Source organism: Triturus cristatus, chromosome 6 (assembly GCF_964204655.1).
Source record: "Triturus cristatus chromosome 6, aTriCri1.1, whole genome shotgun sequence".
Taxonomy (NCBI): domain Eukaryota; kingdom Metazoa; phylum Chordata; class Amphibia; order Caudata; family Salamandridae; genus Triturus; species Triturus cristatus.
Window position 1 is genome coordinate 1,809,189,793 of NC_140589.1, and position 25,959 is coordinate 1,809,215,751.

General features: G+C 46.2%; 1 long non-coding RNA gene across 4 annotated transcripts in view; it reads left to right on the forward strand.

The window, feature by feature from the left end:
- Positions 1-25,959, forward strand: part of LOC146822059 (uncharacterized) — a 269,544-nt gene that overhangs the window by 17,252 nt on the left and 226,333 nt on the right. For all 4 annotated transcript variants that reach the window (XR_014963228.1, XR_014963224.1, XR_014963229.1 and 1 more), the window contains exon 2: positions 5,472-5,613. This is a non-coding gene — a long non-coding RNA (uncharacterized LOC146822059). The remainder of the gene's footprint in view (positions 1-5,471; positions 5,614-25,959) is intronic.

Consider the following 25,959-nt stretch of genomic DNA (forward strand, 5'->3'; position numbering starts at 1 on the left):
CAAAAAATACAACAGACGTGGGAGGACAAACATTTTGGCAATAGCCTCCTCTCCCATGGGTGACAGATGTGTCCAGAAAGTCAACGACTGACGTACGGCAGTAAGGCCTCTTGCCTGGTTACCATCTAGGGTGTCTTTTTCACTATGGTACACGTTTACACCCAGGTAGCGAAAGGTCTCAATACTCCAGGAATGGCGGTTAAGCTATAACACATCTTGGTCTCCCAGATCCACCCGACACCATGGGAAAATGCAAGATTTGCTCCAATTCACCTTAAGGCCCGCCAGATCACCAAAGCTATCCAGCAGGTCGTAGAGAACAGGTAGGGTGCAGGCATAGTCCTGCAGATATATTAGCACGTGGTCTGCATAAAAATAGACAACAGGCTAGTTTGTGCCTACTCGTATGCCTCAGGAGGGACACCTGGTGTGCAGCGCAGCAGCCAGCGGTTCTATAGCCAGTGCAAACAATATGGGAGAGAGTGAGCAGCCCTGTCATGTCCCCCTTGTTAAAGGAAAGGAGCATAACATGTGATTTCCGGACGCAGTCGCGCTCTCAGCCCAGTGTACAATAGCTTGATGCATGTAAGGAACTCTGGGCCCATCCGCATGGCTTCCAACACGTGGGTCAGGAAATTTCAGTCCATCGCGTCCAAAGCCTTTTTCGGAATCAAGGGAAAGTACCACTGTGAGATCAGCTACACCCTCCATGTCGTCCTGGATATAACACAGATGTGTGTCGTAATAGGTTGGCCGGTGCAGAATAATCCTCAACAACGGAATCAAGCATTGGCAGTGATCTGTTGGCCAGGACCTTGCTCAGAATCCTGTAATCAATGTTGAGCATGAACAGTGGGCGGTACTACTAGAAGGGTCTCACGAAGATAGTCAGGTAAGATGCCGCTGATGAGCTTCGCAGTACACTGTTAAATGTGTAGCCAGAGTGGCAGGGAATGCCAGGTAGTACTCCACGGAAAAAGCCATCCGTGCCGGGGGTCTTGCCATATGCCAGATACCAACTGGAGTTCATCCAATTGTAGGGAGAGCTTTAACTCCGACAGCTGCAGGGGGGACAGGCAGGGGATAGCACCCTCCCGCAGGAAAGCCCTGATCTCCAACGGAGAAGGTACGGTCGGGGAAGAGTAGAAGTCTTTGTAGTACCAAACAAGCATGATTGATGTCCGCCTAGATATTAACTATTTAACCCACAGTGCCACGGATAGCCCCTATACCTGTCCTGGGGATGTCCGAGGGTAGCAGCCATGCCAGTGCACGCCCTGGTTTATCACCTTCCGTAAGCTGCCGCGCTATGGTGGTCTTATAATCAAGATAGATCAATCGCTGGGCCTTGTTGCGGTATTGACGGTGGAGCCCCACAAGTCTTGCCCAAGCTCTCACCACCATCACCGTTTCAATTTCCGTGGCTCTGATCCAGGCTTCGAAGTCAGCGATGGAGCGAAGAAGTGCTGTCTTCGCACCCCAGGACATGCTAATACAGAGACCGCTCATAACCACCTTCATGGAGTCACACTCCAGCCCCTGGTATTCAACTGAGCTATCATTTTCATCAAAGTATTGCGTGAGGTGGGTACCTATGGTCTTCCTGTTAGGGGGATCATTCAATGTTTCCACCCTCAATCTCCACCTTGGAATGGTGGACTGAGCCACTCCCCGGCGAAGGGTAACCTTGAATTGGTTATGATCTGAAACTGTTCTGTCCAGGTATTCGGAGGTCTGTACCAAAGGCCAGAAGTCTGCAGTGCAAAAGACATAATAAAGTCTGGTGTGTACTTTATGTCCAGGGACATTATAGGAGTATTCAGTGTCGCTGCGGTGACCTAATCGCCAGATATCATGTAAGTGCAGCATCCTAGTTCAGTGTTTTTTGGGGGAGTTTTATATAGCGCAAACTCAACCCGAAGGTATCAGAGCGCTTTACATGAGCACCAGTTGTGTTACAGGTGGACGCATTCATTTTTTTTGAGGCACGGGGAGATTAAGTGGTTTACCCTGAATCACAGGAGGTTGAGCGAACCTGCCGAGACTCAAACCCACCTTTGAGGTCGGTTACCCTGACCGTTAGGCCAGTCGCATCTACTCCCTCCGTACCCGGCAGTGGGGGCACTGCCCGGTCCAATGCAGTGCCATGCACACAGTTACATTTCTCTACACCACAGTCCAGGGGCATGAGGGTGTAGAAGCAGGGATGGAGATAGAGTGTGAAGAAATTTGCCTTGGTGTCTGTTAGATGCATATATGGAGATTAGTGAGAGGGGACGCCCATCTAGGAAAAACAGGATGGGGCTTATTTACAAGCCCCTTACGCCACGTTTTCGTCACTTTTCCCATGTTAAAAGTGACGCAAAAGTGGCGCAAGGGGCTTGTAAATCTGCCCGATGTATCTATCATTCGGCGAAAATTATGATGTTCTCATTTAAGGAGGACAAAGAACAGTCGCCGTGCAGGGCCGCAAATTAGGAAAGCTCTATGTGGGCACACGGTGCCAAGGCAAGCAGGCTGCTCAATATGCCCTCAGTGTAGCGCACAGGATGGAGGCAGCCAGCCCCCCGGTGTCAGGGCTCACCGGTGAGACATTAAAAGTGATCCACGTAGGCCCTCATGGCCAGGGCTAATGCGGGGTCTGGATTGGCAGCCTCGTTTGTGAATATGCCTTTTGGCCTCCCCAGTAGAAAACTCGGCTGCCCTCTAGGGGAATGCAGGCACTCTCCCCCACAACGCAGTGCAATTAGGGGGGTACTGGCTGCAGCAGGAGAGAGCTGGGCACTCCGAGTGGAGAACATATGCATGGTAGACTCGCCCTAGAATACTTGGAGGCAGCTCGCCTGTCCGGCCCCGTAGCCGTAGGTGCTTGTTCTGCGCTTATCAGTGGGAAGCACTTGTTGTCGGGCGTGGCCACCCTAGAAATTCCACCGGAATATAAGGAAAGTAGTGCCGCATCCAGGGCCGGCTTTAGCACTGGTGGCACCATGTGCGACAAGTTTGTTGGGCCCCTCATGGGCACCCCCATGGATTCCCTCACTACCACCCTTTATCAGTGTCCCCTCCAGTCTCCATTACCACTCTCTCTCTCTCAGATGTATTTAATTAGTTATATAGCGCCACCTGTACCAGTGTAGGGTGTCAGAGCACTTTTCATCACACACATTACACAGAGATAATCAACTATATGTATGTAAATCAGTGTATAGGAAACGTTACATAAGCCAAAAGACTACAAGGTGAGTCACGTCATCCATACTGGTAGACAGTATAGTTTAAGAGTGCTTGGTCTGAAGAAGCACACACTCAGAATTTAAAACATAACCCCATGGGGGGCGTGGCTTGGACGCCGAGTAAGATGGCCGCCTGAGCTCGGAGCTCCGCTGCGCCGCGGCGGATTTTTCTTTCCATCTCACCAATCTGCGGCCGTTTCGTCAGGCTTCCTTCGGTTCCAGCGAGTGGAAGATATCGTGTTGATGATGTGACCGCCAGTCTTCTCATGCATGCAGTTTTACCCCGTTTTCGTTGCTTTATGTAAGTGCCTCAGCGCGACCGCCATTTTACGATCGGCGCGACGCGCGTGCGAGGCTGAAATGGGCGCATGCATGTCTCCTCAGAGCGTGGGATAATGATAATGTTTGATGGCTTCTTCCTCCTGCCTCCAATGCTCCTGCCTTACCAATCCTTCAGCTTTTCTTCATTTCGACACCAGCACGGCTTTGTCTTCTTGTCTATGCTCTGAAGGAGCAGTTACCTCATGTTGGCCATACTAGTGGAATACTTCCCTTCTGCTCATCACTGCTGCCTCATGAGAAACCCCTACTTTCATATATCCCACACAAAACGTTGCTCCTAATGTGCTCTTTTTGAGGAATTATTCAGTTTTTATTTTCTTTTTTCCTCCTCAAGGACTTTATACTTTTTGGTTTGTCCGGCAGAGTGAAGTTCACTCCATCCCTACTGCGTTTACTGTGATTATGCTTCCTCTATGGTTATGTCAAAGAGATATATCTTTATCTGGCAGCCAGTGACTTATCCTTTACAACCTTTTTTGAGCACTAGTGTTGGGATTTCGTCCGCAATATACAACTAAGATTTAGCGCATAAGAGCTTCGCTCTGACTGGTGGTCTCCCCGTCACTATTGGAGGAAGATTTTTATAAGTACCTGGATTTCCATGGTTTTTACAGTTGTCTTTTACTGCTCCTGCTGGCCTCTTTGTTTCCTTACTAAGCATCTTGAAATCTTTGTATTCTGCATACGAAGTACATCGGTGCTTTAGTTATTACTCATTCCATCATCTGCACGTTCAGGTCTCTATGGGCAAACTACGTAACCCAAAGTTTGTCTTTGTACCTTCGAAGCACTCTCCTACAGCCACCTCTTCCTCAGTGGCAGATTGCTCTCCTCCCACAGATCAAATGGCGGCAGCGTCTGCCAGCCGTTCTTCTCCATCACAGTCTGCCTTAAACAAATCTTCTCCCTCTACTTCCTCGTCTAAGCGCTTGAAACAGGACTCCCCTCCTCCTCCACCTGAGAAGCCACCATCCCCTATATCTATGGAAATGTTGCTGGAGGAGATACGCGCTTTACGTCCGTTTGTGGAAGAGACCAATATGAAGATGCAGCTTCTTGAGGCAAAATGGTCGACTATGGAAACTCGTGTATCCTCCGTGGAACAGCAGGTTACAGAAATTCACACTAACTCTCAGCGTATCTCCTCCTTGGAAAAGTCTCTTCTCACCCTCCAACAACATACTGAGGACTTGGAAAATAGAAATAGGAGGAATAACTTGCGTATTTATGGCCTGCCGGAATCCTTGGAGGGAGATGATCCTGTTGCGTTCTTCTCCTCTTTTCTTTTGAAACTTCTGGACATCCCTGCTACTACTTCTCTAAGTATCCAAAGAGCTCATAGACTTAGCCCTCGTTCCTCCTCTTCTTCAACTAAACCACGAGGTGTCATCATCCTCTTTCTAAAATTTACTGATCTCCTTCTGGTCCTTTCTGCAGCTCGATCCAAGCGCCATGTCTCCTGGATGGGTCAGAGAGTATTTCTCTCTCAAGATGTCTCTAATGCTACTGCTGCCAGAAGGAAGGAGTTTTTGTCTCTTCGAGCTCCTCTACGCTCTCTTGGGGCTAGATATGGTTTATTTCACCCTTGTACCTTCAAAGTGACTCACCAAAATAACACCTGGACTTTTCAAGACCCTGCTGAACTCAAGAATTTTATTCATATCCAGACTAATGCTGGCATGGACACCTCCAACCCTGCTAATGGTTGATTATTTAATCTCTCCGTTTTCTTACAGGTTTTACTGATATGTTCTTGTATTGGCATCTGCTTTGTTTCCTTGATGTGGTTCTTCTTAATTGGTTGCTGGATTGTATTCCCCTTTTTCACGTGTCTTTTGCCCTTGTGTTGTTTTGTTTAACATCATTTTTGTATCATCTGTCTTTTTCCTCACCTAGATTGATCGGTGTGTTCCTTTCCATCCCATACGGTTCGTCTTATTCATCTTCCGTCCTGGTGCAGTCTGTTCTCCTGGCTAGAGAGGTCACTCTTGTCGAATCCTTCCATAACCCCATTATCATCTTCTTTTCCCCCCCTCAGGTATGTTTCTTTCAGTCATCCTATTTGGATATGTACTGTCTCTTCTTGTACTTCTTTTCTCTTGCCCTTTCCCATCTTTCCTTTCTCTTTCTTTTAATGTATCTCTTGACTCTCTTTTTTCTCGTTCTTTTTTCTCATGTATCAATTGGCATTCTTTTCTTATTTCTTGTTTTCATGGCTTTTCTTTTTTGCTTACAATTTTACTGTTTTTACTTTCAAAGTTATTTCATGGAATGTGAAAGGTTTTGTTAACCCTATTAAGCGACAGAGAATCCTTTCCCACCTAGCTTCCTATAATCCTGATTTAGTCCTTTTACAGGAAACCCATCTTTCTGAGGCTGAATCTCTTAAGCTGAAGAGAGGCTGGGTGGGAACGGTCTTATTCTCTCCTTCATCTAATAAAAAGAATGGTGTTGCTATTTTATGTCACAAGAAACTAAAATGTAAAGTTCTTTCCCAAGATACCGATACTGGAGGCCGATGGGTTCTAGTTAAGTTATTAATCAACTCTGTATCTCTGACTGTATTCAATGTCTCTGGCCCTACCCACCCTGATTGCAACTTTTAGCCTTTAATTACTTCGAAATGTTTTCAGTGCAGTGATACCATGTTCATCTTAGGAGGTGATTGTAATCAAATTGTTGATCCGTTTCTTGACCGCAAATCTTCTGCCCGCTTTACACCTCACAAATCACATACACAATTTCTAGACACTATTTCTAAGTCACATCTCATTGATTCATGGAGACTTTCCCATCCTGACACTCTAGATTACTCCTTCTTTTCACCCCCCATGCCTCTTTTTCTCGGATTATTACATCTTCCTCTCTCAATCTCTCTCTCAAAATCTCCTATCTTCTTCTATTGAACCAATAGTTATCTCAGACCATGCTCCTATTGTCACAACCCTTGACCTTCTTCCTCCGCATCCCAAATCTTCCCGCTGGTGTTTTAATAACTCCCTTCTCATGGACCCTCTTTTTTCTTCTTCTTTTCTCTCCTTTGCTACAGAATTCTTTTTACTCAACTCTGATCCCTCTTTAGCCCCTCATGTTATCTGGGATTCTTTCAAGGCAACCGCACGTGGTTTTGTAATAGACTTTGTTTCCAAAAAAAAGAAGCACTTCCTTAATAAACAGAAAGACTTGTTGGCCCATATTAAATCCCTAGAGCACAAATTCTATACTTCCTCTAGCAACTCTGTTTTGCCAGACCTCATACGTCCCAAACTTGATTTCAACAAAACTACTACCGATAATGCCTCTTCAATCTTACTACGGAGCAACGCTCGTTACTATGGAGGTCGCAATAAATCGGGTAAACTTTTAGCTAATTACCTCAAATCTCGTAAGGAGCGTAACTCTACAGATTCTATTTACTCTACCGATAATCTTCTCTTACACAAAGAACAGGATATACTTACCCAATTCCAGCTTTTCTACCAGTCTCTATATACTCCTGAATCGCCTCCCTCTGTCTCTCTTATTCACTCCTATTTCGATAGACTCCCTACCCCCTCCACCTCTCATCTCAACTTTCTTGGTCTTGAGCATGATCTCTCCATTACCGAACTTGACAACGCTTTAAAGACTCTTACCAAAGGTAAATCCCCGGGTCCTGATGGCTTCTCTGTGGAATTTTATATGCATTTTTCTGACCTTCTGCTTCCTAAACTTCTCACACTCTTCCAATCCTTCTTTATCTCCGGCACTGCGGCTGGTACTTTCCACGAGGCTACGACCTGCCTTATACCCAAGGAAGGTCGTGACCCTCAATTCTGTAAGAATTACCGACCAATATCTTTAGTAAATGTGGCCTATAAATTATTTGCTAAACTACTTGCTTTACGTTTAGATCCTCTTCTGCCCCATCTCATTGGCAAGGAACAGTGTGGTTTTGTTAAGGGCAGACTTACTTCGGATAACTCTCGCCTTTTCCTCAATGTCCTAAATAAAGTCCCATCTCTCTCCATCCCTTTAGCTGCTATCTCTGTCGATGCTGAGAAAGCGTTTGACAGAGTGGACTGGTCCTTTTTGTTCGCCGCCTTGCGGTGGCATGGCTTTGGCCCTAATTTCATTTCTCTAATTTCTTTACTTTATTCAGCCCCCAAAGCGCCTGTTTTAGTCAATGGTCATCTATCCCCTTATTTCCCCCTCCAACGTGGGGTTCGCCAAGGATGTCCTTTGTCTCCACTACTTTTTGTTCTTGCCCTTGAGCCATTTCTTACGTCTATTAGGAATAATATATCTATTTCTGGTTTTCCTTATGGCAAGACCCATTTGAAACTCTCTGCATATGCAGATGATATTCTCTTATTTATTTCTGATCCTGAAAAATCCATTTCCGCCCTATTACTTGAATTTAATTCCTTTTCGCAAGTCTCTGGTTACAAGATCAATTCTGATAAAACGGAGATTCTTCCTCTTACCAAATTTTGTCTCCCTCATCAGTTCTCTTCTACTGGTTTCGCATGGAATTCCTCCAAAATCAATATATCTCGGAATATGGTTCTCTAACTCCATTTCTTCATCCATTCAGTTGAATATGTCTATTGTCTTATCCCGTATTGATAAATTGTTATCTTCTTGGAATCCTCTTTTTCTTTCGTGGTGGGGTCGGCTTGATTTGATTAAAATGATGATATCCCCCATTCTTATATACATTTTTTCCATGCTCCCCATAAATATTCCTGATATTTATTTTAAACGCATTGACTCCTGTCTTTCTAAGTTTCTATGGAATCATAAAAAATCAAGGGTTGCTTTAGTTGCTCTTCGCAAACCAAAATCTAATGGCGGAGTCAATTTTACGGACTTTCGTCTCTATCATAAGTCTTTTTCTCTCCGTCAGGCCTCTAATTGGCTTATTCCAGAACCTTCTCCTCTTGCCCCTCTTTGGCTCTCTATTGAACGTTCATTGCTTTCTCCGTTTTCTCTCCCTGAGGTCATACATTTCTCTGCTAAGAACTTATCCACTTCTCTCCCCTTATTCAAATACACTTCCTCTCTTCTACACGCTTTGGTCCGTCCTGATCCAATTACTCGTGAATCCTTTTTAGCCTCCCCTATTTGGTACAACTCGCTTATTCTCCAAAACAATCGACCTATTTGCTGGACTGCTTGGAGATCAAAAGGCCTGGTGTGGGTTAAGCAACTCTTTGATGGCCTTCTCCCGTGCTCATTTCCCCGATTCCGACTCTTGTTTCACTGCCCTCAATACTTTTTATACAGATTCACTGTCCTCATGGCCCTTATCCTTAATGTTTATTATTCCCTTCCTTCGTCATCATCTCCCATATCCCATTCTCCTCTACTTCAGATTTTGTCTACTCTTCCCAAAGCTTCTCTTATTTATAAGTTTTTCTCCTCCCCTAATCCAAACCGTCCGAAATCTAAATTGGAGTGTGCTTGGGAGTCAGATCTGGGCTGTGATTGGTCTATAGCTCTTTAGGATAAAACTTGGTCCAGCTCTTCAAAAATTTCTCGTTCTGCCTCCCTGACCCAGTCTATGTTTTTTCTATCAAACAAGAAAAGGGGAAAGGAGGGGCTTTTACAATAATAAACTAACTTAATACTATTGTAGGTCCAGCATACATGCCCAACAATCAACATTAACAAAAGGGTATGCAGTTCCTGATAATAACGCAGTGTGTGTTAGAATCACTAGGTCCCAAGGTGATGGTGTGAAAACGGTCTGATTGAACGGAGTAGAAGGTACTCCTTCTGGAAAAGAAGACCCTCACACACCCAACAAGCGGGTGTCTTGCTTCATCACCGGGTCTTTGCTCCTTATCGGGCCGGCAGTGCAATGCCCGATCAGGCACCCCGAGGGGGCCTTCCTGTCGGAGATCTTTATTTCCAAACGCCGGTGAGTGAGGTGTGTGGGGAAAACAGTTAATTAGGATAAATGGTGTAGGTGCAAGTGAAGTGAAAGGTAAGTGTACTAAAACAGGGTAGGTGATCCACTTCAAGCAAATTTAATAAAGTATGGTCAACACCCTGATTAAAAACAATCCGCACATCTCTCACCATTAGGTGTATGAGTGATATGTGCTACAAAAATCAAAGAGGTCAACATGTTTCTTGCCTGGGTTTTAATTAAATGGCAATTCTTCAGGACCAATGTATACGGCTACCTGCACCTTTTTGGTGGTGGCCACAACCTCTAAGAGGTGTCAATGGTGGCCACACATACAGCACCCTAAAAACGTGTGGTGCCGTGTAAACCAAGAACACACAACCTGTGAAAAAAACACACAATTAAAAACATTGTTATTGTAAAACGGTTCGAGGCATCTGGTTCAGTTAAGACAACAAGTGATGTCAAACATAAAACCGTGGCATGCGTCGATTGTGAGCAGATATTAATGGGACTTTTATAGAGGCAAACAGCAGAATCTCAATTGAGAACTTAATCCACACTTTAACCAGCATGATACTTTTGATTATAAAGGACTCACCCCATTAGGCTGTGGAGATAATGTGGCCAGGGTAGGAAAACACTAATTACTAGTGTCCTAAAAGGGAGGAAGATAGATAAAAACAAACAAACAGCAAATGCGTCAGATCAATACGCGTCAAGTGCACTCAAAATAAGGTGGAGAACCCATGTGGTGGGATATCTCATGGGGAACATAAGCATATAAAAAATTTTTATGCATATAAAATTAGAACTATCACCCGATAGCACAAGGGCGGAAGCTTGCCACAGTGATCACACCAACTAGAAAATGTTTAAACCAAGGCCAGTCAAGTACTAATGGAGTAGAGGAAGACGCTGCCAGTGATACCTGTATAGCAGCGCCCGTGCATGGCAATAAAATGTAGCAGGACTGGTCTCTGCGTGTGTCAAGAAGGCACACAGCGGTAGTGGCAGCCGGTGATTCTACAAAAGCTGTGCAAGAATATGGTGAATGAGAGCAAAGCTGGACTAATCTCAGCGTGAATCAAGAGAGCACTGGTGATGCCGCCGTCAACAGTGAGTGTATATCCTGTGTACGATCAGTCTCTCTTGTGAAGCGTTGTATCAACTACGACTCAAAGAGCCGCATACTAACTCTCTAAATCATACAGCACCTGACGAGTAAAAAGTATAAAGTATACTCACGGTTGCGTTGTAGTAACGTTACCGTAAACCTAGGACCCCGCCAGCCGCTCAAGTCTGGTGATGGTCGGGTCGGCTGGCTCACAGAAATGGGAGCCGGTCAGCGTGCTGCGTCGCTACGTCTAGGGCGGTCACAGGCGGATGGGGCGTGGCCACGTCCCAACTACTAGACCGCCAACCGTGACGGCTGAACAGACGGGAGGGGACGCTGAAAGCGATACTATGGGAATTTAGTATGTAGGCAGGGCTCCCTCTAACGCGCGGGCATGTGACGCGATCGCAGACACAGAGGGCGTGGACCCCATTGACCAATACGTTGGTCCCCTCGGAATGGTTTGCTAAAAATGTTATTGAATGTAAGGTTGCCATGGAAATATGTTAATGACGCGTGCTATCAACAACGAACAGACATTGCACTCGTTTGGAACGTTTGTTTATGTCTATCTGTGCGCTACGGAGCTAAGTAAGTACTAGGCGCAAGGTAATAAGATGAAACGCACAGCGGAGGTCCGCACCTAATGTTGGTAACCCTTTAGCTCGAGAAGGAGCTCAAGACCCAGAAGTATGGGTATTAATATCATTCTTCTATGTATGACTAAGTTCAAACTCAAAAAAATCATGAACATACAGAATAAAGGACAGGACCAGCAATGGTTGTTCAAAGTATCGGAGTAGCCTTAAAGAGTGTGCATTGTATTGTGCAGAGATAAGGCTCATAGAGTAAAAAAATATTTGTATTAGAATGTCAAGAAGATACTAGTCTAAGTCAAGTTAGACTACTCCACGGAATGTCCTCGTTCAGGCCAGTGGTATCAGCAGTCAATCTCAGGACCCAACGTTGTTCGAGTCTGAAGAGGGCATTTTTAGACATATGGGGGTGAGATTCCAGAACCACCCATTTAAATGATGTGGGCGCATGACGTTCCAAGTTGTAGTGGGTCGTCATTTTAGTGTTGGTCTTGGCGCATCTGAAATTACTTTTGTGTTCCAGCATGCGAGTTTTAACAGCACGCGTAGTCATACCTATGTATGGTAAGCCACACGGGCACGTCATCAAATAAATGCAATTTGTTGAGTTGCAATTTGTATGTTTATTGATTTGCCATGTAACGTCATTAGGGAGTACCAACTCTTTACTGATTTGTGTCTGTGGGCACATCGAGCACGACCCACAGGGGTAATGACCCTTAACTGGGGGTAGGTTCCATAATAGTCTCTGAGACCCAGTGGCTGGTTTCTTAGGCCTAGTGTGTATTAGAAGGTCCTTAAGGTTACTCGTGCGTTTGAACGCGAATCTGGGGACTTCCAGTTCTAGATCTCCAGTATTGAGAATACCCCAGTGTTTTTTGATGATCGCCTTAATCCTATTCGAATCAGGGGTGAAGGTGGTAACACAGGTTATGGATTGATCAAGTTCTTTAGTGTTAACGTCCAAAAGACTCTCTCTGTTGTTATTTCTCGCTCGTTTGCGAGCCCGAGACACAACCTGTGAGGGGTAGTCGCGCTTAATCAAGTCATTCATAAGCGTTAAGGACTCTTTCTGATAGTCTACCACAGAACTACAGTTCCTTCTGATTCGTAAAAACTGACCAAAAGGTAAATTTTCTCTTAACGCTTTCGGGTGGTAGCTGCTGAATAAGAGAAGACTGTTCCTATCTGTGGGCTTACGATACAGACTCGTGGAGATTGTACCCCCTTCAAGGCGGATGAGTAGATCCAAGAAAGGTACTTCTGTATCAGAGATGGTGTGGGTAAATCTCAAATAGGGATTTAGAGTATTGATCCACGTACAGAATTCTGTGCACTTCGTATAGTCTCCCTTCCACAAAATCAGGATGTCGTCGATGAATCTTTTCCAGAGCAGTACATTCGCCGAGTAGGGATTGGTGGGATGATGTATCACCCTACTTTCGAAGGCTGACATGTACATACATGCCAGACTCGGCGCAAATGTACTGCCCATGGAAGTGCCCTGGGTTTGGTGGTACAATTGTGTGTTAAACTCAAAGAAGTTTTGAGTCAAAGCCAGGCTTGCACATTCCATTATGAATGATACTGGTGTATTGGAATTAATCTCACTGCTGCTTAGTGCATCCTCGATAACTTGGAGGGTCGCTTGTTGGGGTATGTTGGTATATAACGCCTCAACATCTAGTGTCAGCAAGAGGTTTATTTCCTGTGGGTATTGGAACCCTTCCAGAAGTCGAAGAATATCAGAGGTATCCTGGATGTAAGAGGGGGTTGCTTTGACCAGGGGCTGGATAAAATGGTCAACGAACTGTGATAGTGGTTCCAGAACAGAACCTATGCCAGAAACAATCGGACGTCCAGGAACAGGGGATATTCCTTTGTGAATTTTAGGCAGACAGTAGAAGAAGGGGATCACTGGTTCTTTAGCTATAAGAAAGTTAGCTTCTTTTTTAGTAATCCACCCTTCTAGCTCAGCCATAGAGACCATTGAGCCTATGGTCCGAGTCAGGCGTGGGGTGGGGTCTTCTTGGATGGGTGTGTAATATCTTGTATTGGTAAGCTGCCTACGGCATTCAATGTCGTAGTCAACTGCAGACATGATAACCGTTGCCCCACCCTTATCAGCTTGTTTTATGACGATGGTGTTGTCGTTAGCCAGATCTCTTATAGCTAACTTCTCACTAGTAGATAAGTTCTGAAAAGGTACAGGAACAGTATCCGCATTGAGATCCTTCAAGACTGCCTTTTCAAAGGTCAGTACTTCCGGTGGAACCATGCTCCTTGTAGGCGTGAAGGTAGAAGGTCTATGGAGGCCAGAGTCTTCGTGATTGGGTGGTGGATGATCTTGAAAGAATGCCTTTAACCTGATTTTGCGAAAAAGGTTCTGGATCTCACACGTGTCACGGAATCTATCTGTTTTGGGTGTGGGGACAAACCCCAGACCTTTCTGGAGCACACTTTCTTCCACGGGGGTGAGAGGTCTGGTGGACAGATTGAGCATCAGTCTCTCTTGTCCCTGGTTTGGCTCCTGGTTTCCACTGTCCTCGGCGGTTGTTCCTGCCATTGGACTCTTTTTTGCTGTCGCCCTCTTCTTCGCCCTCTTCCTCTGCCCCAGCCTCTGTCTAAAAAAGGTTGTTCATTCCTGGGTTGGAAAAAGGGCGGGGGAGGGCCTTGGTGGTACATAGGATATTGCCAGAAAGGGGGTGGTCCCTGAAAAGGAGGCATATTGTATGCTGGATAGCCTGATTGCTGGAAAGGTCTGGTCTTCCTATTGTTGTTATTCCAACTGCCTGTACTTGAGTCACTGTTAGTTGAGGAGCCTCGTCTAGAAGGTCCTGAGTTTTCATCTGATGAGTAACTAGTGACTGTGGACGTATAATCTGCCTTAAGGTAGGGATATACCTTTTCTTGCGAAAACTTCTTGATGTCTTTTTGAAGTTTAGTTATTTTCTGCTTCATCAGATATTCCCTATTTTCAGCAAGTTCGGCATTAATCTCAGCTAATTTGGTCTTATATGTGGTTGTTTGAATAATGACTTTAATAGCACCCTCTGCTGTTTGGATCTTAATTAACAAAGCATCTGCTATTCTTTTCGCTGTGTTAATAATAAGAATAAGCCAGTCCCTGGTGCATTTCCATGCTACCAGGGACCACTCCTTCTTAAATAGTGCATCTTCCAAAAACAGGCGAGGAAAATTATTTACAATGAGTCCATTGGGAGCTATGTTTGCCCTTAAATATTCCGTCATCATGGCTCCATGGAGTGTTACTTTGAGCCATTCATGTTTGAGGTTAGATAGTGATGTCCAATCTTCTGTATGGCTCCCAGAGGCAGCACTGCCATCGGCGGCCAACAGTGATGGTGTTCTAAGTATTGCTGCTGCTGCTTCATCATCGAAGCTCAGCCCTTGGAAGTCCTCCATCTGCAAACTATGAGGTGAGGTCCAAAGAGACCAATATTATTAAAAAGTAGACAAGGACACAACTGAGCACTGCCTACTGATAAAATGGTCCACGCAGATACATTCGGCTGCTTGGTATCCTAAATTTCCCACGGGGTCAACCCGTGCATTAACTCTCAAACAAGAAAAGGGGAAAGGAGGGGCTTTTACAATAATAAACTAACTTAATACTATTGTAGGTCCAGCATACATGCCCAACAATCAATATTAACAAAAGGGTATGCAGTTCCTGATAATAACGCAGTGTGTGTTAGAATCACTAGGTCCCAAGGTGATGGTGTGAAAACGGTCTGATTGAACGGAGTAGAAGGTACTCCTTCTGGAAAAGAAGACCCTCACACACCCAACAAGCGGGTGTCTTGCTTCATCACCGGGTCTTTGCTCCTTATCGGGCCGGCAGTGCAATGCCCGATCAGGCACCCCGAGGGGGCCTTCCTGTCGGAAACTACTACCGATAATGCCTCTTCAATCTTACTACGGAGCACCGCTCGTTACTATGGAGGTCGCAATAAATCGGGTAAACTTTTAGCTAATTACCTCAAATCTCGTAAGGAGCGTAACTCTATAGATTCTATTTACTCTACCGATAATCTTCTCTTACACAAAGAACAGGATATACTTACCCAATTCCAGCTTTTCTACCAGTCTCTATATACTCCTGAATCGCCTCCCTCTGTCTCTCTTATTCACTCCTATTTCGATAGACTCCCTACCCCCTCCACCTCTCATCTCAACTTTCTTGGTCTTGAGCATGATCTCTCCATTACCGAACTTGACAACGCTTTAAAGACTCTTACCAAAGGTAAATCCCCGGGTCCTGATGGCTTCTCTGTGGAATTTTATATGCATTTTTCTGACCTTCTGCTTCCTAAACTTCTCAAACTCTTCCAATCCTTCTTTATCTCCGGCACTGCGGCTGGTACTTTCCACGAGGCTACGACCTGCCTTATACCCAAGGAAGGTCGTGACCCTCAATTCTGTAAGAATTACCGACCAATATCTTTAGTAAATGTGGCCTATAAATTATTTGCTAAACTACTTGCTTTACGTTTAGATCCTCTTCTGCCCCATCTCATTGGCAAGGAACAGTGTGGTTTTGTTAAGGGCAGACTTACTTCGGATAACTCTCGCCTTTTCCTCAATGTCCTAAATAAAGTCCCATCTCTCTCCATCCCTTTAGCTGCTATCTCTGTCGATGCTGAGAAAGCGTTTGACAGAGTGGACTGGTCCTTTTTGTTCGCCGCCTTGCGGTGGCATGGCTTTGGCCCTAATTTCATTTCTCTAATTTCCTTACTTTATTCAGCCCCCAAAGCGCCTGTTTTAGTCAATGGTCATCTATCCCCTTATTTCCCCCTCCAACGTGGGGTTCGCCAAGGATGTCCTTTGTCTCCACTACTTTTTGTTCTTGCCCTTGAGCCATTTCTTACGTCTATTAGGAATAATATATCTATTTCTGGTTTTCCTTATGGCAAGACCCATTTGAAACTCTCTGCATATGCAGATGATATTCTCTTATTTATTTCTGATCCTGAAAAATCAATTTCCGCCCTATTACTTGAATTTAATTCCTTTTCGCAAGTCTCTGGTTACAAGATCAATTCTGATAAAACGGAGATTCTTCCTCTTACCAAATTTTGTCTCCCTCATCAGTTCTCTTCTACTGGTTTCGCATGGAATTCCTCCAAAATCAAATATCTCGGAATATGGTTCTCTAACTCCATTTCTTCATCCATTCAGTTGAATATGTCTATTGTCTTATCCCGTATTGATAAATTGTTATCTTCTTGGAATCCTCTTTTTCTTTCGTGGTGGGGTCGGCTTGATTTGATTAAAATGATGATATCCCCCATTCTTATATACATTTTTTCCATGCTCCCCATAAATATTCCTGATATTTATTTTAAACGCATTGACTCCTGTCTTTCTAAGTTTCTATGGAATCATAAAAAATCAAGGGTTGCTTTAGTTGCTCTTCGCAAACCAAAATCTAATGGCGGAGTCAATTTTCCGGACTTTCGTCTCTATCATAAGTCTTTTTCTCTCCGTCAGGCTTCTAATTGGCTTATTCCAGAACCTTCTCCTCTTGCCCCTCTTTGGCTCTCTATTGAACGTTCATTGCTTTCTCCGTTTTCTCTCCCTGAGGTCATACATTTCTCTGCTAAGAACTTATCCACTTCTCTCCCCTTATTCAAATACACTTCCTCTCTTCTACACGCTTTGGTCCGTCCTGATCCAATTACTCGTGAATCCTTATTAGCCTCCCCTATTTGGTACAACTCGCTTATTCTCCAAAACAATCGACCTATTTGCTGGACTGCTTTGAGATCAAAAGGCCTGGTGTGGGTTAAGCAACTCTTTGATGGCCTTCTCCCGTGCTCATTTCCCCGATTCCGACTCTTGTTTCACTGCCCTCAATACTTTTTATACAGATTCACTGTCCTCATGGCCCTTATCCTTAATGTTTATTATTCCCTTCCTTCGTCATCATCTCCCATATCCCATTCTCTTCTACTTCAGATTTTGTCTACTCTTCCCAAAGCTTCTCTTATTTATAAGTTTTTCTCCTCCCCTAATCCGAACCGTCCGAAATCTAAATTGGAGTGTGCTTGGGAGTCAGATCTGGGCTGTGATTGGTCTATAGCTCTTTAGGATAAAACTTGGTCCAGATCTTTAAAAATTTCTCGTTCTGCCTCCCTGACCCAGTCTATGTTTTTTCTATATCACAGATTGTATCTTTCTCCAGTTTCTATTTCTCGCTTTTCTCTTGTTAAGGACTCTAATTGTTGGACCTGTGGCTCCCCTAATGCTGATCTTCTTCACCTTCTCTTTCGATGTCCTCCTGTTGTTACACTGTGGGGTCAGGTGTGGTCCTATGTCTCTCGCCTATTTTCGATATCAACTCCCTACTCTATCCCTCTTCTCTTTTTAGGTAGTCTTTCTGATACTTTGGATATTGCTCCACACTCCTCTGGCCTATTAGATCTTATGCTTGCTCTGGCTTTCCAACACACATCTTTTAACTGGAAAGATCTTAACAAACTTTCTATACAATGCTGGTGGAATTCTCTCTGTCATTGCCATAGGCTTGATGTGCGCTTCGCTGCTGCCTCCACTCCTACTCTTAACAGAGATTTATTTTGGTTACCCCTCACAACATATCTCGACCGCATGGCTCGGAGACGTACCTCTCATTTATCCTCTGAGAACTTTAAACCTCCATGAGCGACTCTTTCTCTGTCCTTCTTCTTGTATTTTTCTATTTACATCTATTTTCTCCTGCATTCAAATATTCTCTATTCCAGACTTTCTACTCTTTCTACTTTATCTATTCTATTTGCCTGATTTTCTCCCTATTCTCTCTATAATGCCTTCTGCCTATCCTTCTTGCTTTCCCTTCCTTTCTCTCTCCTTTTCTTTCTCTCTTTTTTCCCTTTTCTGTCTATACAAAATTTTTATAAAATGCTTTCTATGCTTCTTTTGTTAGCGAGCATTGATATGCTGTTCTTTAATTCAAAACGGACAATGTTATTTGTATGATCAGTATCTCTTTGTTCTTTCCTAACTTTCTCAAATAAAGCATTTCAAACTAAAAAAAAACATAACCCCATGGTTGGGGGTTACATTTAATAATAAGTTTTTTTTAAACCAAATGAACACTTTTTAAAACATTAGAATAAGGAAAGAAGGAGGAAAAATCATAATGCACTAATATATACCTTGCAATTTGCATGCAGCTATTTGATGACACTTATTAGCTCACTGTTCCATGTTAGGATTTTAACATCATCATCAGGGCCGGACTGGGAACAGAAACCGGCCCTGGCAAACTGCTCAGTCGGCCCCCCCCTGGGGTGAGGGGTGCGCAGCCGAGCAGTTTGCGAGGGCCGGTTTCAGCCGATTTTGTTACCGGGGGCCGATTTTCCCAACCCCCCGGTAACAACAACGGCCTTCCAGGGGCCCAAAACCGGCCCCCACCCTAGCGGCCTACCGGGGAACGCCCGGTGCCCGCTACGGCCAGTCCGGCCCTGATCTTCATTGCTAGTAACAAAAGGATCTCTGAAAAAAACACTGACATATTTAAACTATATGCACCTTGTGATCTGCATGGTACATATTCTTTGTGGCAGGCACATCAACCCTCTGTGCTACCATAAAATGAGTTAAAACTTCCACTAGACAAAACTCCTTCTCTTGCTAGGAAGAACATTAATCACTGGAGTTATCTTGACATTTTTATTGTTGTGTGGAAACTGCTGAGGCTAGCAATGCAGCAGCAGGTGCTTTTTAAACCATAAAATACTTCCTAAGAGGGCGGCCCCTCGAAGAGTCAGCACCCCGTGCGGTGGCATGGTCGCACCACCCTAGAGCCTGCCCTGGCAGCATCCTGGCACACGCCGGCCCCCACGTCATCCAGTGAAGTCGATTCCTGCGGCAACACTGCCCCCTCTGGTCGCAGCGCTCACTGGTGGCCGGGGATGTACCAGCCACAGTTGAAGCACGCAGGCCGCAGATGTTGCGCCAGATCCGTTAGCCGCCACTGCAGCACAGCCGCTGCTGACACCGCTCACCCAGGACCCTCCCTGTGTTTAATGGTGTGAGGGGAGGCAAAAGGGTAGCTTGGGTCTCCCGATCATGGAGAATGGTTGCAACCAGGCCCAGATAACTACGGAGCTTCCACGCGAGGCATCCGACCAGAGCACCATCATGGCCATGCTCCCCTTGCTCAATCATTTTATTAAGGAGAAGGGCCATTGCCGCCTCTGTTTCATGAATAAGCTTATACTGAGGAGTACGAGGATGCCATGGATTTCATTTCACTATGAACTGCACCAGTCCAGGCAGATGACTCTGAGAACAGAGCAGTAAATACCTTGCCTCTCAAAAACCCTGAACCAGAGAGCATGAGGACTGAATTCAATTGGGGCAAGCTCCGAGAACATGGAGCAGGGTTCCAGGAGATGGAGTAGTGTTCCAGGAGATGGATACTACAAGAAGATGGAGCAGGGTTCCAGAAGACGGAGCAGGGTTCCAGGGGATGGAACATGCTAATAGGATATGGAGAAGGGTTCCAGGAGAAGGAGCAGGGTCCAGTAGATAGAACCGTCTCCCAGGAGATGGAGCAGGGTACCAGAAGACGGAGAAGGTTTCCTGGAGATGGAGCAGGGTTCCAGGAGAAGGAGCAGGGTACAGTAGATTGAGCAGGGTCCCAGGAGATAGAACAGTCTCACAGGAGATGGAGCAGGGTACCAGGAGATGGAACAGGGTTCCAGAAGATGGAGCAGGGTTCGAGGAGATGGAACCGGGTTCCTGGAGATGGAACAGGGTTCCAGGAGATGGAGTAGGGTTCCAGAAGATGGTGCAGGATTCCAGGAGATGGAACTGGGTTCGAGGAGATGGAACAGGGTTTCAATAGATGGAACAGTCTCCCAGGAGATGGAGCAAGGCCCCAGAAGATGGAGCAGGGTTCCAGGAGATGGAACAGGATTCCAGGAGATGGAACAGGGTTCGAGGAGATGAAACAGGGTTCCAAGAGATGTTACAGTCTCCCAAGGGATAGAACAGGCTCCCAGGAGACGGAACAGGGTTCCAGAAGTTGGAGCAGGGTTCGAAGAGGTGAAACCGGCTCCCAGGAGAACTTGCAAGGCTCCTCCAGAAGATGGAGCAAGGTTCCAGGAGATGGAACAGGCTCCCAGGAGATGGAGCAGAGTTCCAGGAGATGGAACAGTCTCCCAAATGATGGAACAGGCTCCCAGGAGATGGAACAGGGTTCTAGAAGATGGAGCAGGCTTTGAGAAGATGGAACAGGGTTTCAGGAGACAGAACAGTCTCCCAGGAGATGGAGCAAGGTTCCAGAAGATGGAGCAGGGTTCCAGGGGATAGAACAGGGTTCGAGGAGATGGAACAAGGTGCGAGGAGATGGAACAGGGTTAGAGGAGATGGAACAGGGTTCCAAGAGATGGAACTGTCTCCCAAGTGATAGAACAGGCTCCCAGGTGATGGAGCAGGGTTACAGAAGATGGAGCAGGGTTTGAGAAGGTGGAACCAGCTCCCAGGAGAACTTGCAAGGCTCCTCCAGAAGATGGAGCAGGGTTCCAGGAGATGGAACAGGCTCCCAGGAGATGGAGCAGAGTTCCAGGAGATGGAACAGTCTCCCAAATGATGGGACAGGCTCCCAGGAGATGGAACAGGGTTCTAGAAGATGGAGGAGGGTTTGAGAAGATGGAACAGGGTTTCAGGAGACAGAACAGTCTCCCAGGTGATGGAGCAAAGTTTCAGAAGATGGAGCACGGTTCCAGGGGATGGAACAGGGTTTGAGGAGATGGAACAGGGTTCGAGGGGATGTATGACGTTACAACGCATGCTTTTACACCGCATGCCGTTACAACGCATTTTTTACACCGCAAGATCTGTTACAACGCAAGCCTTTACAACGCATGCTTTTACAACGACGTACACTAGATGGAGTGCTGATATTAGAAATGTATAATTTACTATTCTAACTCCAGTCCACGTTGCAGTAGGGAAGGTGTTTGGATAGTAAAACTACACTATTTCTAATGTTAGCACGCCATCTAGTGCATTTCGTTGTAATGGCATGCGTTGTAATGGCATGCGTTGTAACAGATTTCGCGTTGTTACAGTTTCGTTGTAATGGTAGTGCGGTGTAAAAGTTGCGTTGTAAACGTTGTATACGGTTCGAGGAGATGGAACAGGGTTCGAGGAGATGGAACAGTCTCCCAGGAGATGGAGAAGGGTCCCAGGAGATGGAACAGTCTCCCAGGAGATGGAGCAAGGTTCCAGAAGATGGAGCAGGGTTCCAGGAGATGGAACAGGGTTCTAGGAGATGGAACATTCTCCCAGGAAATGGAGAGGGATTCCAGGAAATGGAACAGTCTTCCAAGAGATGGAACAGGCTCCCAGGAGATGGATCAGTGTTCCAGAAGATGGAGCAGGGTTCCAGGAGATTGAACAGGCTCACAGGAGATGGAGCAGGATTCCAGGAGATGGAACAGTCTCCCAAGAGATGGGACAGGCTCCCTGGAGATGGAGCAGGGTTCCAGAAGATGGAGCAGGGTTCAAGGAGATGGAACAGGCTCCCCGGAAATACAACAGGGTTCCAGGAAATGGAGTAGTGTTCCAGGAAATGGAACAGTCTTCCAAGAGATGGAACAGGCTCCCAGGAGATGGATCAGGGTCCCAGAAGATGGAGCAGGGTTCAAGGAGGTGGAACAGGCTCGTAGGAGATGGAGCAAGGCTCCAGAAGATGGAGCAGGGTTCCAGGAGATTGAACATGCTCCCAGGAGATGGAGCAAGCTCCCAAGAGATGGAACAGGCTCCCAGGCGATGGAACAGAGTTCCAGAAGATGGAGCAGGATTCGAGGAGATGAAACAGGGTTCCAGGAGATGGAACAGTCTCCCAGGAGATGGAGCAGGGTTCCAGGAGATGGAATATTCTCCCAAGTGGGGACCACAAAAATGGACTGAACAACGGCAAAAGGTAGGGGAAGTATGGGACACACTAGACAAATACAACAGAAATAGGAGTAGAAGAGGGTGGTATTTGGAAGGAGATAAGACGGGACGCTTACTAGTACGTCTTATTAGTATGGAGACGCAACCTCAACCAATCCTGGCAAACAGCAACGCCCAACGGCAGCTGGTCTATAAGCAAAATGAAATTAATAAGACATTTGCAACCCATTTAAATAAGATATACTCGGAGCCCTAGAGCCCCTCACATACCCAGGCCATAGAAGCATATTTGGCAGGCATAGAAATGTCCAGTTTGGACCCCGAAGTTCGAGAAGCCTTGGGAACCCCACTTGTGGGGGACGAGATAAAAACTGCGATAACACACCTGAAAACTGCCAAATCTCCCAGCATGGACGGCCTCGGCGCCGAATTCTACAAAGAATACGCAGAGGCAGTGACTCCCAGATTGTTGAATGTAATTACAGAGGCAGCAGAGTGGGGCAAACTACCGAGCACAATGCGCAAAGCATTAATAGTGATGATTCCCAAACCGGGGAAAGACCCGTCACTACCAAATTCATGTCGACCCATTTACATGTTGAACGTGGACCTCAAAATTATAAGTCATGTGCTTGCGAGTAGACTGCTCCCTTATCTCCCATAGCTGGTGCATGAGGACCTTTCTGGGTTTATACCCTGTAGGAATACACTGAGAAATATCCGCCGACTCGCACATATAATGCAGATGCTTGGGGGGGGATGCAAAGCAAAGCGCACTGGCATTCTTGGATATTGAAGAGGCGTTTGATTTGGTTAGATGGAAATATCTATTGCAAGTACTTCTGAAGATGGGTTTGGGCTCTGGGTTCAAAAATTGGGTCAAACTACTCTATGCTATGCCCATGGCAAGAGTCCTAACAGGGCGATATGTGTTGGATGCTATGATGTAACAAAGGAGAACATGGCAAAGATGCCCGCTCTCCCCTTTATTATTTGCCCTCACAATTGAATCATTAGCATGCCAGCTACAATGTAGAGCCCGAAGGGCATGGAATAAAGATAGACCTAACGGAACATTTAGTGTCACTGTACGCGGACGACGCACTGGTGTATCTGTGCCGCCCGACCCACTCAGTTCCAATATAGCTTCATGCTCTGGAGAACCTTGCTAGGGCCCTAGGTTAGCGCATTAATAAATTAAAATCACAATTATATCCGATAGGGAAATTGGAGGGGAAAAAGGGGGCAGCCTGATGTTTTCAGACCTACATCCAGAGAACAGGTTCATCACCTATCAGGAAGCGGTGGACACATTTGAACTAGCGGCAGGGCAATTTCTGCAATACACCCACGGCCGACAGCTTTGGCTGACGTTTTCAGAAGCCCCATAGCATAAACGTACATTGGTCACCATGATTGCAATGGCGGTCGCTCGGAGGTTTGTAACCCACATATACAGGGCACTGCGGGAAGATAAAACTGTCAAGCCCCTGAAGATAGAAGAGAGATGGCAAGAGGTTAGTGAGCACATGATAACAGCAGCAGATTGGACAAAAATTCACGAAAGTGTCCGAAAAGTCTCAGTATGTAGCAGGTTTATGCAAATACAATACAATATAGTTCATATGATATACATCTCACCTAGGCGGCTACATACCATAAATGCAACTAGAGTCCCGAGATGCCCCCTCTGTCAGCATGCACAGGCAGACTTTGTACATATGGTATGGCATTGCCAAATAACACAAACTTACGGGGCTGACATTCTGGAGCAACCTCATATAGTGAGGGGTTGGAAGATTGCCCTGGAGGTAAGGACCTGTCTCCTCGGTCTGATTCTTAGGAATCCCAAATGTAATACGAGCAGACGATTCCTGATTCTGGGGCTTACGATTGCTAAGAGGAGAAGAGCAATCCACTGGTTAATCCCGCAGGGCCCAAGTTTAGACAAGTGGAAGAAAGACTTCAAGGAATGGGCGGTGACTGAAGAGGAACATATGAGGAAAACTAGAAAACATGATAAACTTCCGCAGGTACTGCTGGCATGGCGGATGATGGTACAGGAGATAGCAGAGCCTACCCGGCCTTCTCAGCTTGAGTCACAGGAAGGGGAGCACCAAGAAATGATTAACACTCATAGTCAGGAAGCAGGAGGAAGGGACACCTAAAAACAAAACTTAGGCATAGACTCAGGATATCGATCTAGAAAAAAATTGTAAAAGGGGAAGAGGGGAGCTGGAAGGGTTGATAAGTTGTCATTTAATATATTCAGGCCAAAAAGTGAAGCCTCGGAGCGGTAATATGTAACAGAAACTATTTGCAGTAAGATATTGAAATTACAGTGTTACATGTTTGATAAAAGCCTGTATATGAATACTGACTATGCTTTTGAAGATAATAAATATTTTTTAAAAACTGTCTCCCAAGAGAATGAACAGACTCCCAGGAGATGGAGCAGGGTTCCAGAAGATGGAGCAGGGTTCGAGGAGGTGGAACAGGCTCCCAGGAGATGGAGCAAGGCTCCAGAAGATGGAGCAGGGTTCCAGGAGATGGAACAGGATACTAAGGGATGGAGCAGGGTTCGAGAAGATGGAGCAGGGTTCCAGGAGATGGAACAGGCTTGCTGGAGATGGAGCAGGGTTCCAGAAGGCAGAGCAGGGTTCAAGGAGATGGAACAGGCTCCCCGGAGATGAAATAGGCTCCCAGGAGATAGAGCAGGGATCCAGGAGATGGAACAGTCTCCCAAGAGTTGGAATAGGCTCCCAGGAGATGGAGCAGGGTTCCAGAAGATGGAGCAGGGTTCGAAGAGATGGAACAGGCTCCCAGGAGATGGAGCAGGGATCCAGGAGATGGAGTAGGGTTCCAGGAGCTGGAACAGGATACTAGGGGATGGAGCAGGGTTCGAGAAGATGGAGCAGGGTTCTAGGAGATGGAATAGGGTTTCAGGAGATGGAACAGTCTCCCAGGAGATCAAACAAGGCTCCAGAAGATGGAGCAGGGTTCCAGGAGAGGGATCAGACTCCCAGGAGATGGAGCAGGGTTCCAGGAGATGGTAAGTCTCCCAAGAGATGGAACAGGCTCACAGGAGATGGAGCAGGGTTCCAGAAGATGGAGCAGGGTTCCAGGAGATGGAACAGGCTCCCAGGAGATGGAGCAGGGTTTCAGAAGACGGAGCTGGGTTCAAGGAGGTGGAACAGGCTCCCAGGAGATGGAGCAAGGTTCCAGAAGATGGAGCAGGCTCCCAGGAGATGGAACAAGGTTCCAGAAGATGGAGCAGGGTTCCAGGAGATGGAACAGGCTCCCAGGAGATGGAGCAGGGTTCCAGGAGATGGAACAGTCTCCCAAGAGATGCAACAGGCTACCAGGAGATGGAGCAGGGTTCCAGAAGATGGAGCAGGGTTTGAGGAGGTGGAGCAGGCTCCCAGGAGATGGAGCAAGGCTATAGAAGATGGAGCAGGGTTCCAGGAGATGGAACAGGTTCCCAGGAGATGGAGCAGGGTTCCAGGAGATTGAACAGTCTCCCGAGAGATGGAACAGGCTCCCCGGAGATGGAATAGGCTCCCAGGAGATGGAGCAGTTATCCAGGAGATGGAAAAGTCTACAAGAGATGGAATAGGTTCCCAGGAGATGGAGCAGGGTTCCAGAAGATGGAGCAGGGTTCAAAGAGATGGAACAGGCTCCCAGGAGATGGAGTAGGGATCCAGGAGATGGAGTAGGGTTCCAGGAGATGGAACAGGATACTAAGGGATGGAGCAGGGTTCCAGAAGATGGAGCAGGGTCCCAGGAGATGGGGTAAGGTTCCAGGAGATGGAACAGGATTTCAGGAGATGGAACAGG